The sequence below is a fragment of the Astatotilapia calliptera genome, chromosome 9 (genome assembly GCF_964374335.1).
Source record: "Astatotilapia calliptera chromosome 9, fAstCal68.1, whole genome shotgun sequence".
NCBI lineage: Eukaryota > Metazoa > Chordata > Actinopteri > Cichliformes > Cichlidae > Astatotilapia > Astatotilapia calliptera.
The window spans coordinates 34,804,140-34,822,974 of record NC_137430.1 but is presented as its reverse complement, the minus strand read 5'-3'; the positions used below and the strand labels follow the sequence as shown (position 1 = coordinate 34,822,974).

The following is an 18,835-nucleotide window of genomic DNA, read 5'->3' as shown; positions in this document are numbered from 1 at the left end:
AGGAGGAATCTATTCCTGCGTTTTCCTCGGACTCTCTTTACCTCTCGTCTGCACTCGCTCTGCGTCCTTCTGTCAGCTGCTGGCGGCCTGTCAGTGGGTAAAGATGTGATGATGAATGCTCTCCTGACGTCGGTGATCCTTCGGCGTCTTTGCTGGGTGGACATTTAAAGGCTGAAAGACTTTCCTGGCTTTGACACCAATAAGCAAACACTGGCTCTGTGAATACAGCAACATTTACCTGGTTTAACACGGTGACCTTTGACCTTGCAGACTCGTTCTGCTCCATATGATTCACCTTCAGGTTTGATGCTGCTGCGTATTCACTGTGGCATCATATCATTGCAGTGTCACATGTATCGGCGTCCGTGGGTCCGTTCAGTTTTTGCTCAGATGTTGTGTTGATGGGATCCTCCTATCACAGTTTGATCCCGGTGACTGCTGCCACCAATGTCTTGGAACATGCCCGTTCCATCAGGGAAGAAAGAAATCCACGGAAAAACCTCATCAATCAGCAAACCTGATATCTGGGCACATAACACCCCGACCTCCAGCCTCTAACCCAACAAAAGGCTTTTGCCCGTTTGCTCAGTTAAGTCCAGGAGGGACTTCTTTGGGCTGAGTTTTATCTGGGAAAATATGATGGGAATTCCAACTTTATTACCATACCATACCATACCACCTTTATTTATAAAGCACTTATTGGACAAACTTGAGCATTAATGAGGATGTTTGATGAGGTCCGGGTCTCGAGGTTTAGGTACAGCATCAGTTCTGGTTGGGGATTTCTCTCTGATACTGCCGGGTCTTTACCTGCATGAACAGAGCCTTGAGGGGACAAACTGGCATCGCGAGCACCGAGTCATCAGTGCATTGCTCTGGTTAATGAAATAAAGAATATGTGAAGGGATTTAAATCAGGCAGGGTGTTAAAGAACCAGTCTGCGTTTTTAAAAGACTGGTCTTCTTTAAACTTTCTTCAGCACTGTTTCATCAATATCATAACAATAACTATGGATTTTTTTTAAAACTCTTGTGCAGTAAATCTGCACTAAAACCCACAAAATCAAAATCTGAAATAAATACAGAGGTCAGAAAGTGTCATTGCATGGTTTACAATGAAAATAATCACATTTTCTATAAATGCAGAATATTCTTCATCTTCTGGTTCGTCAGGTCTCTCGGCGGCTCAGCTGCGCTGTGAGGAAACCTTAGGCTGTCCTGTTCGCAGGATAAATTAATTCTGTGGAAAATTCAGTGCAAATGTGAGCGTAGCCTCAGTCCACAGCCGTGCGCAGGAACTGCATGCATGCCTTCCTTTGGCTTGTTGTGAATCGTCTCTGCTCGCCGCCCACCATGCAAATCCACAGGTGGGTCCATTTTACAACCAGCTTGTGGTGAGACTGCTGAGAAACAAAGAGCCCAAATTACAAACAGGATGTCCTCCTGAATACAAAACCAGGAAAGGAATGAATGTTGTTTAGATGCAGCAACAGTCTGAACAGCCACAGGCTCTGGGATGCTGCGTAAAACCTAAATATAGACTTCATTATTTATGACTCGAATTCAGAGACAGAATCTCTGCAGAAGATCGCTCTGTGTTTGAAACTCACGAGTTCCCGTTTATTAGTTATGAGCAGCGATCAGAAGTCATCTAGTTTAAATCTCAGTTAAAAGCCTTCGGTGACGGCGGAGTGATATCAGGGCTGACGGGTAGACGGCACTGTGTGATTCACCGTGTGTTAAATAAACCAATCTCAGGACCACAAAGGCAAAAAGTTCAAGACCGTGTCTTTGAACCAACTCCGATTTTGTGCAACACTCTAAAACAAGATCAGAGGAGTTTCAGCGACGACAGAACAAATCTAAAATTTCAAAGTAAACTTTTCTACCAGGAAAGAAATGGTCTGTAAATGAGTCATACTACTACCGAATTCAACCGTCACATCGAGTTTAGTTATTACCTTCTTCTTCCTAGTGGTGTATATCCCGCAATGCAGGGTTCGCTATTTTGCATGCCTTCCTCCACTTCTTCCTATCCAAGGCGTCTTCTGGTGTAATATTCGCAGCATTCGGTCCATCCAGCACTTTTCTGGTCTTCCTCGTGGCCTGTTTCCACCCAGATCTAATGGCTGGGCTGTTTAGTTGTTACCAGAGCTGAGACATAACTGTGGGACTGATGAATAACAGGAAATATTAACAACACATCAGGGCTCATGTCGTCCTCTGAGTGACAGACGTTCCTAAACCACAGTCACATACGCTGTTATACCAAGGGTGAGATACAAAACCATGCAAAGTTCAAAAGGTTCAAAATAATGAAAACTTTAGAATAAGTCCTTACTGGAGACCAAACAGGGACGGTAATATTTAGGCAGCAATGAGCTTGAATTGATTGTGAGGTCGTCTCTGGTTGATTTCCTCGTTGGTTCGAGGCAGAGCTGAGCTACTGTTTTCCAGTCCAAGCATCAGGAACAGAAAGAAGGAGGACGTGTTGGGACCACGCGTCTGCTGACCAGGACTATCCTGAAGAAGAAAACAGAAGCGATGAAGTCACTGAAGGAGCAGGCGTGTCCATCTCTGAGGACTCTCACGGCTCTGTGAAGACGGATTCATGAAGTCGTACTCTGTGACGTGTTTGGGGGTTTCCTGTTGCTGCTCTGCTCCTCGGAGTTAGAAATAAATATTTCTCCCACTGAAACACTCATTTACCCAACATGATGAAGAGCATTATTCATGCCCTGAGCTGAAATCATGAAAACACGGATCACGGGGGACCTTTACCGTCCGCGCCGCAGCTTTACGTAACGCTTCTAAAAACCCTGCCGAGCGCTCGTACGGCCCGAACGCGGCAGAGCAGGGAAATCATCTCTGACACTTCACAGGAATGAAGAGGCGACGACGTTCTTTGATTGTGGAGGTCAAACCGAGAGCAGCGGGTTCACGCAAACTCAGATCTCCACACACGCACACAGCTGCATCCACCCTGCTCTGCACACACTCTCCTTGATGTTGCAGTGACGTGACGTAACAGCAGGCCCGGGCGGCTCTCATGGGTGCTGGTTAGTCAAATCATTGGACTGCCACAGCAAGCTTCAAAGGCTGGCAGAGGTGGAGGAGGGGGTGGGGGCATAGAGAGTAACAAGTGGTGGGGAGATAGAGGGGGCGTTGAAAGAGCTGGCAGAGAAAAGTGGTTGAAGAAGCTATCGTCTGAGCCGATGGAGGGACGTATAGAGACATCATCTCTGCTGTCATTTACTCTGACAGGTTTTATCCACTGAACTCCGACTGTTTGACAGCCCGCTCACGCTCCTGCTCCTGCCTCCATCAGCATCATAGTCACCAGTCCACATCTAAATCTTCCTCCAGATGTTCAGCAGAGAAATGTCTGTGCGGATACTGAGGTGAAAGTAGCTGTTCAGTCAGAGCCGAGGATCAGAAGCAGAAGGAAGTGCATGACTGAGAGAGCTGGAGAAAGAACCAGGAGACTGAAGAGAAAGGAAGTGGAGGCAATAAGGAGAACAGGAAGTGAGGAGGAAGAGGAGGCACGTGGCTGAAACCCGCAAAGCTGTGACCCGTGTGTCTTTGATCAGCTCACTAACTGCCTACAGACTCTCGCTCTCTTTTCTGTTGCCGCCGGCAAAACACACATTTATGCTTCTGTCTTTGTGAGGACCGTCAGTCCTAATCATTCCCAGTCCCCAGGATCTAACCTGGATCTAACCTGGACCCCAGCACCAAGCCTGAGCCCCAAACCCACACCAAACTCAAAGAAATCCACACAGCAAGTGATCAGTGTGTTCTATGTTTTCAGTAAAGTCTTCCATGAAAACATTTAAACAGATGATTAAACCTAGAGTAAGCTCACCTTTAAAAGTCCCCACAGTCTGATTGAAAGCTGCTCTGTCCTGTCCAAAAACTAACAACGTCTAAAATCATGAGAACTGCAGCAAGTTTTTCCAAATGCTCCCAAGTGAACCCTTAATCCAAAAATTTTCCACTAGTCCAATGCCAAGTCTAATGCCATCTCCAAAATGTTCCAAAACCAGACTCATACTCTGTCCAAAACCAATAAACTTGTTTCTATGACTGGACCAAAACCAGAGTTCAAAACCTCCTGACAACAGCACTAAGACAGCCCAAATCCAAGTAGCTCTGAAGGGTTCTTAGAGATGCTCTAAAAAGGTTCAAACAAATAATAAACCAACCAGTAACCCAAACCAGTACAAAAAGTTTCCAATGCCAGGTCGAAGGTTGGCCTGAAAGTTTTCCTAATTACTTTAAAACAGGTCTAGAATCAGACTTCTGATGTAAACATCACTGAGTGGAAAGAAAAAGAAGATGCTGGCGGACTTTATCTTCTGCACAGCTGGAACCTTCTCCAATGTTATTCAAACCCAGGTCAACACCAAGTCCACGCTGAGTGTTAAACATGTAAAAACAGAAGAGACTGTACCACATGCACAAAGGACCCAGACTCAAACTGGTCCAAAACCAGATTCAGCCCTGATCTGATACCACTGAGACACTCTGGATTACACAAAGAGACGGGCTGTGGTTTCCAAGACAACGCCAAAACTCAATCCAGAGAAAGCCCCACCCCACCGGTGTGGATCACAGCCTGAAACCATCTAACTTTAGGTTGAATTGTGGGAAATGTTACACACGTGCTTTAACCTCCAAGGACCTGCGTCCACATATGTGGACATCACATTTTGGGTTATTTAGACCAAAATACTCAATTGTGCTCTACAAGGGCCTGATGTCCACTTACTGCTGCTGTTCTATCAAATTTTAAACGAATATCCTCATTTGTGGCTCTCATTTTTCTTAGAAACAAGAATTAGGTAAAAAAAAAAAGCTGTTAATTGTTTGTTTTTACATTCATCAGGTCCCAATATGTCCAAATATCAAAGAGAAATTAAAAATGCATGCCGTGGAAGAGTTCGGGTCTTAGGAGGTTAATGTAGTGACCAAATCCAGTTCCACTGTGTCCAAAACACTCTAGAACAAGCTCCAAACAACACCAGGTTCAAACCTCTCCAGAACAAATCACTGACCAATAAAAACACGAGTCCAGGCGCAGACCTCTCACGCCATGGAGGCAAAAGAAAAAAGGCTGCTGCCAAACATCTGGTGATGTCACCGCACAGTTGTTGAGATCAACACTGGAGCGACTGACATCAGATTCACCAGTGATTCACAACTGTGACACTGTGGACGTGACGCAAACTGTCACTCTGTGCCTGTCCAAAAGTGGGCGGAGTCTAAGAATCATTCTGTAAGACACAAAGGAAACGGCTCACAGGTCAGCCCAAATATGTAAGATTACACATTTATAATATTTCTATTTCACATAATCATGGATGTTTTAATGTAAATCCACTGAGTTTTAATCACACAGTAACTACATGTTCTATATTTAAAGCGTATACTGTATGTGTATAAACATGTACTTCATATTTGTTTGAGTTTACAGTCTCCCGTGTTGCTGCGTGTCCACAGCGGCTCTCGGGTAGATGACAGAACAGTTGCTGCCTTATTTTCCAGTTTAAGGGCAGCGATTTGTCTGCTCCTGCTTTATTGTCCATATTTGAAAACATGGAAATAAAACTGGGAGTGGGGGACGACCATATGGATGTAATGAGACGCTGCATAACAAGCAGATCGAATTACACACACACATGCATGCAATCATGCAGTTGCGTTAGTATGCAGGCGCGCACACACAGCATGGCGGGCTGTCCTGTACAAACCTGCTAACAGACCCACAAACACAGCGTCGCCTTCCTCCTGATTTCTTCAGTTTGTTTGTGTTTTGATTATTTCACCATAAAGCAACAACAGCAGAAACGAGTGGTGATCACGTGTTTGTGAGAGCGGCGAGTACACAGCGACTGTGAGGACTGTGCGGTGCTGTCACGCATCGTTGTTTCTCTGCTGTGTGTGACGATGTTGTGGTTTTGAGACATAATGAAAAGAGACACAACAGGAAGCGGCTGCTGAACATCTGATTCCAACACCCCGACCGTGAAACTGGATCCATCCTGGAGAACAATCCTCCAAACCCGGAGACAGCTTCACACAGTCACTCTTTCATATCTGAAATTTAGAAACATTCATTTCTGACACATCAGGACCAAACGAGCAGAAACACATCGGATTAGTAAACGATGGGAATCAGCTAAAGGGATCCAGATCTGAGGGTTTGAGGTCAGATCTGTGTTACAGTTACAGTTATGTCGTTACTCTCAGCGCGCTCGTCCATACAAACTAAACTATCGTGTGTGTGTGTCCTCGTTATAGGGGTTTGTGTTGGTGTGTGGGGCTGTAGACTCAGCTTCATGTGTAACTATGAGACTCTGAGTTTCAGGTGATTTACGCAGTAACGAGAATGTAATGTAATGAGTAGTGTAACTAATTACTTTCTCTGGTGAGTAAGTAACTTACTGCTTTGAACACAACGCCTGCGCACACGTGAGACGCCTCTGAGGTGGACACACAACCAGCACAACCAGATATGATGTATTTGTAGTCGCGCTCGCCTCTCAGCTTTGAACCATCGTGGACCCAAAGATCTGAACGTCGGCCTGCAGGTCAGGTCGTCCCGGCAACCAGAAGTATCATTTAAAATACAAATAAATTGAAAAAAAATTCAGAGATTGGAAATAATTAAAAGGACGGAGACGCAACATGACCCCAGACCACTCTGTGTTATAACACACAGGAATACACACACAGACATATGAAGTAGCACACACACACAGACACACACACACACACACACACACACACACACACACACACACACACACAGACACACACACACACACACACACACACACACACACACACACACACACACACACACAGTGTAATTGGTTTAGCAGTGGTCGACTTCCTGCACAGTTTGATGTTTAAATTAAAGCCATCGATCAGAGTTTGGCTCTTATTAAACTTCCCCCCCCCCCCGGAGTGTGTGTGTGTCTGTGTGTGTGTGTGTCTGTGTGTGTGTGTGTGCGTGTGTGTCTGTGTGTGTGTGTGTGTGTGTGTGTGTGTGTGCGTGTGTGTCTGTGTGGGTCTGTGTGTGTGTGTGCGTGTGTGTCTGTGTGGGTCTGTGTGTGTGCGTGTGTGTGTGTGTGTGTGTGTGCGTGTGTGTGTGTGTGTGTCTGTGTGTGTGTTACTGTGTGTGTGTGTGTGTGTTACTGTGTCTGTGTGTGTGTATTACTGTGTGTGTGTGTGTCTGTATTACTGTGTGTGTGTGTGTGTCTGTATTACTGTGCGTGTGTGTGTGTGTGTATTACTGTGCGTGTGTGTGTGTGTGTCTGTGTGTGTCTGTGACTGTGTGTGTGACTGTGTGTGTGTGTCTGTGTGTGTGTTACTGTGTGTGTGTCTGTGTGTGTGTTACTGTGTGTGTGTGTGTCTGTATTACTGTGTGTGTGTGTGTGTGTGTATTACTGTGCGTGTGTGTGTGTGTGTGCGTGTGTGTGTGTGTGTGTGTGTGTGTGTGTGTGTATTACTGTGCGTGTGTGTGTGTGTGTGTGTGTGTGTGTGTGTGCGTGTGTGTGCGTGTGTGTGTGTCTGTGTGTGTGTGTGTGTGTGTGTCTGTGTGTGTGTTACTGTGTGTGTGTGTGTGTGTGTATTACTGTGTGTGCGTGTGTGTGTGTGTGTGTGTGTATTACTGTGTGTGTCTGTGTGTGTGTTACTGTGTGTGTGTGTGTGTGTGTGGTCAGAGGTTTCTTCCTCTGTAATCATTCGGTGTTGTGTTGAGCTGCTTGTGTCCATGTGTTTGGGGCTGCAGTGGAATGACGGACACGTTAAACTCTGAGTGCTTTTATTTTGTAGGTCTGAGCAAAGTTCAGTGTTTCCTCTCTGAGGTGAATCGTGTTTGAGGCCCTCAGAGTCAAACAGGTGACTCCTCCTCTCTGCTCTAACGTGTGATTCTGCACACTTGTGTCACTTACATATCCTGTGTCTGCTTTTCTAAATAAACTCCGGTGTTCCAGCAGCACACGTGTAGCTGAGTGAGTACTCTGAGCAGCAGCAGGGTCACACATGTATGAAACGTGTTCAGCTGAGTACGTGTTATAAATCGGTGCAGATGTGATGTCGAGGCTGAACTTTGGTTCTCGTGTTGCTGCTTCTGTTTTGACGTCTTTGTCTGCGTTTGATCTGCAAAGTGTCCACAAAGACATGAAAGTATATAAAAGCATCAGATCTCCGTCGCGTCGCGCTCGTCTGCCGAGCTCGTGAGCAGATGTTTGACAAACAGGATCTCGTACGTGAGACGAGGTTATGAGGACGCCGGAGCTGCGAGCTCAGATGTGGCTCCGGGTTTTGGAAAATAAGTCAGTAAGAGTTTGGATCATGTTGTGGGAACAGGTTTGTTTTTCACCTCAGAACCAAAAGTCGAGCATTGAATGTGAAAGAACACGTAAACACGTGACGGCGCGCCACGCCGGCCTGCCCGCTGCCGTGGAAACGTCTCCACGTGTACTCAGAATGTTTTCCTGCACTCACATTCCCAAAAAAATGACAAATTCCACATTTAATGAAGAGCTGAAGAGGACAGATGGAGCCGGAGAGGATGTGATGGGAGGCAGACGTGAGGAGCTTCATATTTCATGCACAGTGTTATCATGTAAGCAGCCGTGTGTGCATCGCTCTGCAATATTCTGCTTCTTTGCTCTGATCTAATTTAACGTATGGATCTGTTTTTTGTAATAAACACCAATAAGCTGACACGTTAGTGCCTGCAGGCCATCGTGATCCATCACGCAGGAACATCTGATGTTGCGGGGACATAGTAAAGTGTTTATGTGTAACACATACATACGTGTATGGAGATGAGTAACCATGTATGCAGCAGTATAGCCTCAAGTCCAGGCTGAGATGTCATCCATCTTTGGTTTGGGGAGGAGGAGGAGACGTCAAACAGCAAAGGAGGCGTCAGAGACTTCACGGGAGTCGGAGGTGTTGTGTTAGAAATGAAAAGCAGGATCATTCTCACCTCCATGAGAAGAATACAAACACGTTTTTAAAAAGAAGACGTGAGCAGCGTCCTGGAAGCAGCAGAAGTCTTTTCTCATCAGACTCCTCTGCTCAGGTTTCACCACATCACTAACTGATGCCTGAATCACACCTCCGCATTCAGTCCGAGTGTGGAGTGTTTCCAGTGGTGGCGTTACACATGAGTCGCTGGTTCGATTCCAGCCAGAGACACAAAACCATAAAAGTCTGCATCAGACATGCAGAGCGAGGGAAGCGGCTGTACAACCACAGTGCCGCCAACGCCGCTGCACATATTTATACAGGTGTCACCGCTGAGGTCGTTCTGTTCGTTCTTTTCCTCGTGATTCAAAAAACAGCAGCAGAAGAAGAGAGACAGACATGGAGCAAAGAGCAGGGCTGAACAGTGTTTGTGGGCCGTGTGATGTGACCTGTAGTTATAGCAGTAACCTACACTGCTATAGATGTGACCTGTAGTTATAGCAGTAACCTACACTGCTATAGATGTGACCTGTAGTTATAGCAGTAACCTACACCGCTATAGATGTGACCTGTAGTTATAGCAGTAACCTACACCGCTATAGATGTGACCTGTAGTTATAGCAGTAACCTACACTGCTATAGATGTGACCTGTAGTTATAGCAGTAACCTACACTGCTATAGATGTGACTTGTAGTTATAGCAGTAACCTACACTGCTATAGATGTGACCTGTAGTTATAGCAGTAACCTACACTGCTATAGATGTGACCTGTAGTTATAGCAGTAACCTACACTGCTATAGATGTGACCTGTAGTTATAGCAGTAACCTACACTGCTATAGATGTGACCTGTAGTTATAGCAGTAACCTACACCGCTATAGATGTGACCTGTAGTTATAGCAGTAACCTACACCGCTATAGATGTGACTTGTAGTTATAGCAGTAACCTACACTGCTATAGATGTGACCTGTAGTTATAGCAGTAACCTACACTGCTATAGATGTGACCTGTAGTTATAGCAGTAACCTACACTGCTATAGATGTGACTTGTAGTTATAGCAGTAACCTACACCGCTATAGATGTGACCTGTAGTTATAGCAGTAACCTACACTGCTATAGATGTGACCTGTAGTTATAGCAGTAACCTACACTGCTATAGATGTGACCTGTAGTTATAGCAGTAACCTACACTACTATAGATGTGACCTGTAGTTATAGCAGTAACCTACACTGCTATAGATGTGACTTGTAGTTATAGCAGTAACCTACACCGCTATAGATGTGACTTGTAGTTATAGCAGTAACCTACACTGCTATAGATGTGACCTGTAGTTATAGCAGTAACCTACACTGCTATAGATGTGACCTGTAGTTATAGCAGTAACCTACACCGCTATAGATGTGACCTGTAGTTATAGCAGTAACCTACACTGCTATAGATGTGACCTGTAGTTATAGCAGTAACCTACACTGCTATAGATGTGACTTGTAGTTATAGCAGTAACCTACACCGCTATAGATGTGACCTGTAGTTATAGCAGTAACCTACACTGCTATAGATGTGACCTGTAGTTATAGCAGTAACCTACACTGCTATAGATGTGACTTGTAGTTATAGCAGTAACCTACACCGCTATAGATGTGACTTGTAGTTATAGCAGTAACCTACACCGCTATAGATGTGACCTGTAGTTATAGCAGTAACCTACACTGCTATAGATGTGACTTGTAGTTATAGCAGTAACCTACACTGCTATAGATGTGACCTGTAGTTATAGCAGTAACCTACACTGCTATAGATGTGACCTGTAGTTATCCGGTTGTTCAGTGATGACGCGACGAATCCTACTTCCAGGTAGGGCTGCTCAATTAATCGAATTTTAATCACGATTACGATCTGGGCTTTCAACGATCATTAAAAATGACTGAGCCGATTATTAGCCCCTCCCTAATTTATCCGCGACACCTTAAAGGCCGGTCCGTGAAAATATTGTCGGGCATAAACCGGTCCGTGGCGCAAAAAAGGTTGGAGACCGCTGATTAAGAGGACCCGAGGGAAGCTCGGAAAGCTAAGCAGAAGTTATTTGGAGAGTGACTGCCGTTGGTTGAAAAGAGAGTTTAAAAAAAAAAACTTCAGTGGTGTTGCACACTATTTTATATTATTTTTTTTAAAGTCATTGTTAACCCTTTAAAGCCGGTCAGAGCAGCACGCTCCGTTTTGCGTAACTATTTTTAAATCCCTGTAGAACCTGAACCGTGTAAGCTAGCGCAATAATTTGTTTTGCATATGAAACCGGAGGAGTTGTACTTACATCTGATGCCATCAGCTTGTCCTCGGTCACGGTTTCCTTCCACATATAGCTTTGCAAAAATTGCATAAAAAGCGCTTGCAGGAACAAAAACATAATATTCCAGAAACACGCTTTGCCGATCCGATCAGCTGTTCGTAACACTTCCCACAGTGAAATGAGGCACATGCTGTTTTCTTTGCAAATTTGCATCATAGGATTGTTTTTTGTTTTTCCTGCAGTATATAAAAATTGCTGTATCTCCAAAATAAAACTATGAAGACACTCAAAATAAATTTCCTGTTGTTGTAAACTATTTTTTGCAACTTTATTGTATTTAAAGTTTTGAGGGATAAACCTCTTAAATTTCTCCAAGTAGAAATATATGTAAACAAAACAAAAGCGATTTTCAATTTTTTTTGTAGTTTATTGCACTTTTTTGCAATTTATGTAATTACTATGCACTTAATGCATACATATTATTAAAATATGGGCTATAACAGTTGTATTGATGTATAGCAACTTGAAATGCTCCCACAAATGGCACTACAGCATGTAAAAAAAAAAATATAAGCTCTGGTGGACTTGGTTCTATAGTAGGTCTTAAAGGGTTAAATAAATATCGTCAAATAATCTTGATCTCAATTTCAGTGAAAATAATCGTGATTATCATTTTTGCCATAATCGAGCAGCCCTACTTCCGGGCCTAAAGTAGTCTGCGTTTAATATGGCTTTTGTGTTGTTAAGGCAAGGCAAGGCAAGGCAAGGCAAGTTTATTTGTATAGCACAATTCAACAACAAGGTGATTCAAAGTGCTTTACAGAGACATTAGAAACAAGAACAAATAAAAAGCATGATTTAAAATTGAATAAAACAAGCAAATAAACTAACTAACTAATTAACAAACAAACAAACAAACAACAGTATATAAAATCAAAACAGATAAAATCAGAACAGTAGATAAAATCAGTAGTTAAATGTAAGTTTTGAAATTTAAGCTTAAAGTGTGGATTTGGTGCTTTATTCAAATGCAGCTGAGAACAGGTGAGTCTTCAACCTGGATTTAAATAAACTGAGTGTTTCAGCTGATCTGAGGCTTTCTGGGAGTTTGTTCCAGATATAAGGAGCATAAAAGCTGAATGCAGCTTCTCCGTGTCTGGTTCTGACTCTGGGAACTGATAAAAGACCGGATCCAGATGACCTGAGGGATCTGGATGGTTCATACTGGGTCAGGAGGTCACTGATGTATTTTGGTCCTAAACCATTCAGAGCTTTATAGACCAGCATCAGAACTTTAAAGTCTATCCTCTGACGGACAGGCAGCCAGTGTAAAGATCTCAGAGCTGGACTGATGTGGTCCACTTTTTTGGTCTTAGTGAGGACTCGAGCAGCAGAGTTCTGAATGAGCTGTAGTTGTCTGACTGATTTTTTAGGTAGACCTGTAAAGATGCTGTTACAGTAATCAAGCCTACTAAAGATGAATGCATGGACTAGTTTTTCCAGGTCCTGTTGAGACATCAGATCTTTTATCCTTGATATATTCTTGAGGTGATAGTAAGCTGACTTTGTTATTGTCTTAATGTGTTTTTCTAAGTTTAGGTCTGCATCCATCACTACACCCAAATTTCTCGCCTGGTTTGTGGTTTTTAGATGTATAGATTGAAGTTCTCTGGTGACCTGTAATCGTTTTTCTTTGGCGCCAAAGACTATTACCTCAGTTTTGTTTTTGTTTAGCTGGAGAAAATTGTGGCACAACCAGTCATTGATTTCCTCAATGCATTTACCAAGAGCCTGTACAGGCCCTCGGTCTCCTGGTGACATTGTGATATATATTTGTGTGTCATCTGCATAGCTGTGATAGTTTATTTTGTTGTTGTTTATAATCTGTGCCAGTGGGAGCATGTAGATGTTAAACAGAAGGGGTCCCAAGATGGAACCTTGGGGAACTCCACATGTGATACTTGTCTGCTCAGATGTGAAGTTACCTATTGATACAAAGTATTTCCTGTTTTCTAAGTATGTTTTGAACCAGTTTAGTACAGTTCCTGAAAGACCTGCCCAGTTCTCCAGTCGTTTGAGTAATATGTTGTGGTCAGCTGTATCAAATGCTGCACTGAGATCCAGTAAAACTAGGACTGACATTTTTCCACTGTCTGTATTCAGACATATGTCATTAAACACTTTGGTCAGAGCGGTTTCAGTGCTGTGGTTCTGTCTAAAACCTGACTGGAAGGCATCGTAGCAATTATTCTGTTTTAAGAAGTAACTGAGCTGTTGAGAAACTGCTTTTTCAATGATCTTACTTAAAAACGGGAGATTTGAGATCGGCCTGTAGTTGTTCATTTGTGTCTTGTCAAGATTGTCCTTTTTCAGTATAGGTTTGATTACAGCAGTTTTTAGTGATTCTGGAAACACACCTGATAATAAAGAAAAGTTGACGATCTGTAACAGGTCTGACTCTAAAGTCTTTGAGACCTTTTTGAAAAAACTTGTTGGCAGGACATCTAAACAGCAGGAGGAGGAGTTCAGTTGACCTAAGATGTCCTCCAGGTCTTTGCTGTTAATAGGTTGAAACTGTTTCATGGTGTTTAAACAGTTTTTTGGTGGACACAGTACATATCCTGGATCTGCTGTTGATGTACCAATTGCTTGTCTAATTTTTTGGATTTTTTCAGTGAAGAATTTGGCAAAGTCATTGCAGGCCATGGTTGAATGAAGTTCAGCTGCCACTGACACAGGAGGGTTTGTTAGCCTGTCAACTGTAGAAAATAAGACCCGAGCATTATGGCTGTTTTTAGTGATGATGTCAGAGAAGTAGGACCTCCTTGCATTCGTCAGTTGTAAATTATAATTGTGAAGTTTCTCTTTATAAATGTCATAATGAACCTGGAGGTTTGTTTTTCTCCATCTGCGCTCAGCTTTCCTACACTCTCTTTTTTCATTTTTCACCAGTGTGGAGTTTCTCCATGGAGATGTTTTCCTTCCAGAGATAACCTTCACCTTAATGGGAGCAATAGTGTCCATTACATTTAACATGTTAGCATTGAAGCTATTGACGAGCTCATTGACTGACCCTCTGGGCAGGTCAGGTGTTAATGGGAAGACCTGGTTAAAAATTGCACTACTGTGTTCAGTTATACACCGTTTTGTTATCACTGTTGTTGATATATTTGTGTGGGCTGAGATTTTACTTTCAAAGAAAACACAGTAATGATCAGACAGGCCCACATCAGACACAGTAACCTTTGAAATGCTCGTTAACATGTTTAATGTTTTGTATTTTCTTCTATTTAATCTCAAAAAGCTCCTAAAACAGTCAGTGATCACTGTTGACCTCCCTCGACTTTTATTACCGCTAATCATTTATTTAAGCTCAGTTTTTAAAACCTTAGGATGTAACTACAGCCCAGTATATGAATGACTAACCTCGTATTGTGGCTGCATTATCTCAGTTGTTCTCTGGCTGAAGTTTGGTCCTTTTACAGCATCCTGCCATGCGATTACATTTGTTCCTGACCACCGAAAACACTCATGTTAACTTTTATCGAGTGGAAAAAAAGTTAGCTTGTTCATATTATGCTAACATAGCTGTGTCGCTAGCGGTCACGTAGCACATCATTATATACCAGCTAGCCAAACTTCAGTAACCCTACAAACGTCACTGCTGTTTAGTTTTCTGTCTTCATTTATGTTGGAAGTGATAACAGAGCTGTACGTTTTAATTTGTTTCCAAAACCCCGCAGTCAGGACATGCTATATTGTATTTAGATAGAAGCTAGCAAGCTAACTTCCTGCTAACTTCTAACTCCGTTAAATGTCAAAAATGTCCGTTGTCATGGATGCCTGGATGTTAAACTCAATTGTTACACCTGGTAGAGCAGAACGCTGATCATGTTATTAAAGATGAAAGACTTTAGACAGTTTTTCAACTCTCAGTAATGCCATAGTGATCGTTTGATATATGGACCTGCAGCGGAGTTTAGGCTATAGATAGATGCTATAGATGTGACCTGTAGTTATAGCAGTAACCTACACTGCATAGATGTGACCTGTAGTTATAGCAGTAACCTACACTGCATAGATGTGACCTGTAGTTGTAGCAGTAACCTACACTGCATAGATGTGACCTGTAGTTATAGCAGTAACCTACACTGCATAGATGTGACCTGTAGTTGTAGCAGTAAACTACACTGCTATAGATGTGACCTGTAGTTATAGCAGTAACCTACACTGCATAGATGTGACCTGTAGTTATAGCAGTAAACTACACTGCATAGATGTGACCTGTAGTTATAGCAGTAAACTACACTGCATAGATGTGACCTGTAGTTATAGCAGTAACCTACACTGCATAGATGTGACCTGTAGTTGTAGCAGTAAACTACACTGCTATAGATGTGACCTGTAGTTATAGCAGTAACCTACACTGCATAGATGTGACCTGTAGTTATAGCAGTAACCTACACTGCATAGATGTGACCTGTAGTTGTAGCAGTAAACTACACTGCTATAGATGTGACCTGTAGTTATAGCAGTAACCTACACTGCATAGATGTGACCTGTAGTTATAGCAGTAAACTACACTACATAGATGTGACCTGTAGTTGTAGCAGTAAACGACACTGCTATAGATGTGACCTGTAGTTGTAGCAGTAAACTACACTGCTATAGATGTGACCTGTAGTTGTAGCAGTAACCTACACTGCTATAGATGTGACCTGTAGTTATAGCAGTAACCTACACTGCTATAGATGTGACCTGTAGTTGTAGCAGTAAACTACACTGCTATAGATGTGACCTGTAGTTGTAGCAGTAAACTACACTGCTATAGATGTGACCTGTAGTTATAGCAGTAACCTACACTGCTATAGATGTGACCTGTAGTTATAGCAGTAACCTACACTGCTATAGATGTGACCTGTTGTTGTAGCAGTAAACTACACTGCTATAGATGTGACCTGTAGTTGTAGCAGTAAACTACACTGCTATAGATGTGACCTGTAGTTATAGCAGTAACCTACACTGCTATAGATGTGACCTGTAGTTGTAGCAGTAAACTACACTGCTATAGATGTGACCTGTAGTTGTAGCAGTAAACTACACTGCTATAGATGTGACCTGTAGTTGTAGCAGTAAACTACACTGCTATAGATGTGACCTGTAGTTATAGCAGTAACCTACACTGCTATAGATGTGACCTGTAGTTGTAGCAGTAAACTACACTGCTATAGATGTGACCTGTAGTTGTAGCAGTAAACTACACTGCTATAGATGTGACCTGTAGTTATAGCAGTAACCTACACTGCTATAGATGTGACCTGTAGTTGTAGCAGTAAACTACACTGCTATAGATGTGACCTGTAGTTATAGCAGTAACCTACACTGCTATAGATGTGACCTGTAGTTGTAGCAGTAAACTACACTGCTATAGATGTGACCTGTAGTTATAGCAGTAACCTACACTGCTATAGATGTGACCTGTAGTTATAGCAGTAACCTACACTGCTATAGATGTGACCTGTAGTTATAGCAGTAACCTACACTGCTATAGATGTGACCTGTAGTTATAGCAGTAACCTACACTGCTATAGATGTGACCTGTAGTTATAGCAGTAACCTACACTGCTATAGATGTGACCTGTAGTTATAGCAGTAACCTACACTGCTATAGATGTGACCTGTAGTTATAGCAGTAACCTACACTGCTATAACTACAGGTCACATCTATAGCAGTAACCTACACTGCTATAGATGTGACCTGTAGTTATAGCAGTGTAGGTTACGCTTTGCTCCCACTTACTGAAGTTTCTATTCATCTCCAATAAATCTGAGAGCCCAGGCTCCGATCAGATCTGACGTCACACACTAACACCACACAGACACACACAGACTCTCATTTCTCTTTTGGATGAAGTGAAATTTTAAATGAAGGATGAATGGTGCGATTTGCTGAGCCCAGTGAAATCAGGGTTGGTGTTCCGGATGTGACGGCTCAGGCCTGAGAGCACATTTACATTCTTCCTCGTCCTCTTCCTCTTCCACGGGAAATCATTTAGACTTTCTGCCACATTCACCGATGTTCGTCAGTATGTCCTGTTCCTTTTTTTAGCTCCCTGATAAAAGATTCGTCTGCCTGCTCTGCCGGGACTTCCAGGTCAGTGAGCCCCGAATGCAGGTCGGGACAACACAGAGAGTCTGACAGCCGAGAGCTTCACTTTCACTTTCATTTGAGAAACTTTCCTTTCTTTCCGCTGCGCGCTGGATTTTCTCTGATCCATTTTCGTGCCTGTGTCAGTGTGACATCCTGCTGCGACAGGTCGAGGTAACACCTGATGGATGTGCTCTGCAGTGGGCTGAGGCGAGGCACAGTGCCTGTCAGGGTTATTAGACAAGTTGTAAATAGACGACATGAATCCATATTTATTCCCAGTACAACAAAAACACATTAAAGGTAGAAACTGTGAAATGTTTAACAGATATGAGCTGATTTTGAGTTTGACCCATGTGACCGAGCTGCTGACAGCTGATCAGCTACTTCCTGTCCCAACTTTATTCAAACTCAAAATGAGCTCATGTGTTTCCTAACATGGTACAGTTTCTCATTTTAAAGACTTTACATGTTTTCTATGTTCTGCTGTGAAACACGAAGACCCAATTTATTCAGCATTACAGATGAGTTTAAAAAATAAAAGCCGATGGAAGAAATCAGGGTCTGCACCCTGATGGAAACATGGAAATCTACTGGAAAGGATGCAAGGCCCCTGAAACAGCCTCGGTTCATAGAGGTGATGAAGGTCGTTAAGGGTGCACTGGAAAGTACACATAATTGATCACAATGAAATATCAATGAGATGTGCTCTTTAAAAAGAAAGGCAGACGGTGTGTGGGCGCTAAAGGTTAACCTTTCACCCAGGTTCAGTCTTTTTTTTAATCTCTCCACGGCTGAACCCCTAATGCGTCAGTCGAAGTGTGTCCACATTTCTACACGTTGTACATGCAGGTGGAGGGACAGGAGGCCTCACCTCATCATCGCCCTGACTGCACCGTGTTTCTGCAGGTTTCCTTCCTCCACCAACACTCCTCACACAGAAACTCTGCAGATTCACACTCTGAGTTTTAATCTACAGGGTGGGCCATTTCTATGGATACACCGTAATAACATGGGAATGGTTGGTGATACTAAAGTCCTGTTTGTGGCACATTAGTATATGTGAGGGGGAAACTCCTCAAGATGGGTGGTGACCATGGTGGCCATTTAGAAGTTGGCTACCCTGTACAACAATGTCAAAAACAAAATGTACAGGATGTCTGAATGTTGATAAATGTGTGTGCAGTAGGGCAGCCATGTTGTTGGTCACATGATGTCATTAAACTAGGGCTGGGTTTTGATTATCGATTTATTGATTAAAATTGATTCTAGCTTGGATAACGTGATATCGATTGATTAAATCCTGCATCGATTTTTAAATATTAATTTATTTTGCCCCAAACGCCAGAATCTCAGATTAAACCTCACAAAATTTCAACAACCACCAAACAGCTAAAACAGTAAATGAG

At 42.9% G+C, this 18,835-nt stretch overlaps 1 protein-coding gene and 1 long non-coding RNA gene across 4 annotated transcripts in view; one reads left to right on the top strand and one right to left on the bottom strand.

Moving 5' to 3' along the window:
• The window catches only part of sugct (succinyl-CoA:glutarate-CoA transferase), a 70,937-nt gene that overhangs the window by 42,116 nt on the left and 9,986 nt on the right, over window positions 1–18,835 (top strand). The window lies entirely within an intron of this gene.
• Window positions 648–6,865, bottom strand: LOC145431212 (uncharacterized). The gene is made up of 3 exons (XR_013911592.1): window positions 2,341–6,865; window positions 1,961–2,172; window positions 648–1,402 (listed from the first exon to the last, which is right to left on the bottom strand). It is a non-coding gene; the product is annotated as an uncharacterized LOC145431212 (long non-coding RNA).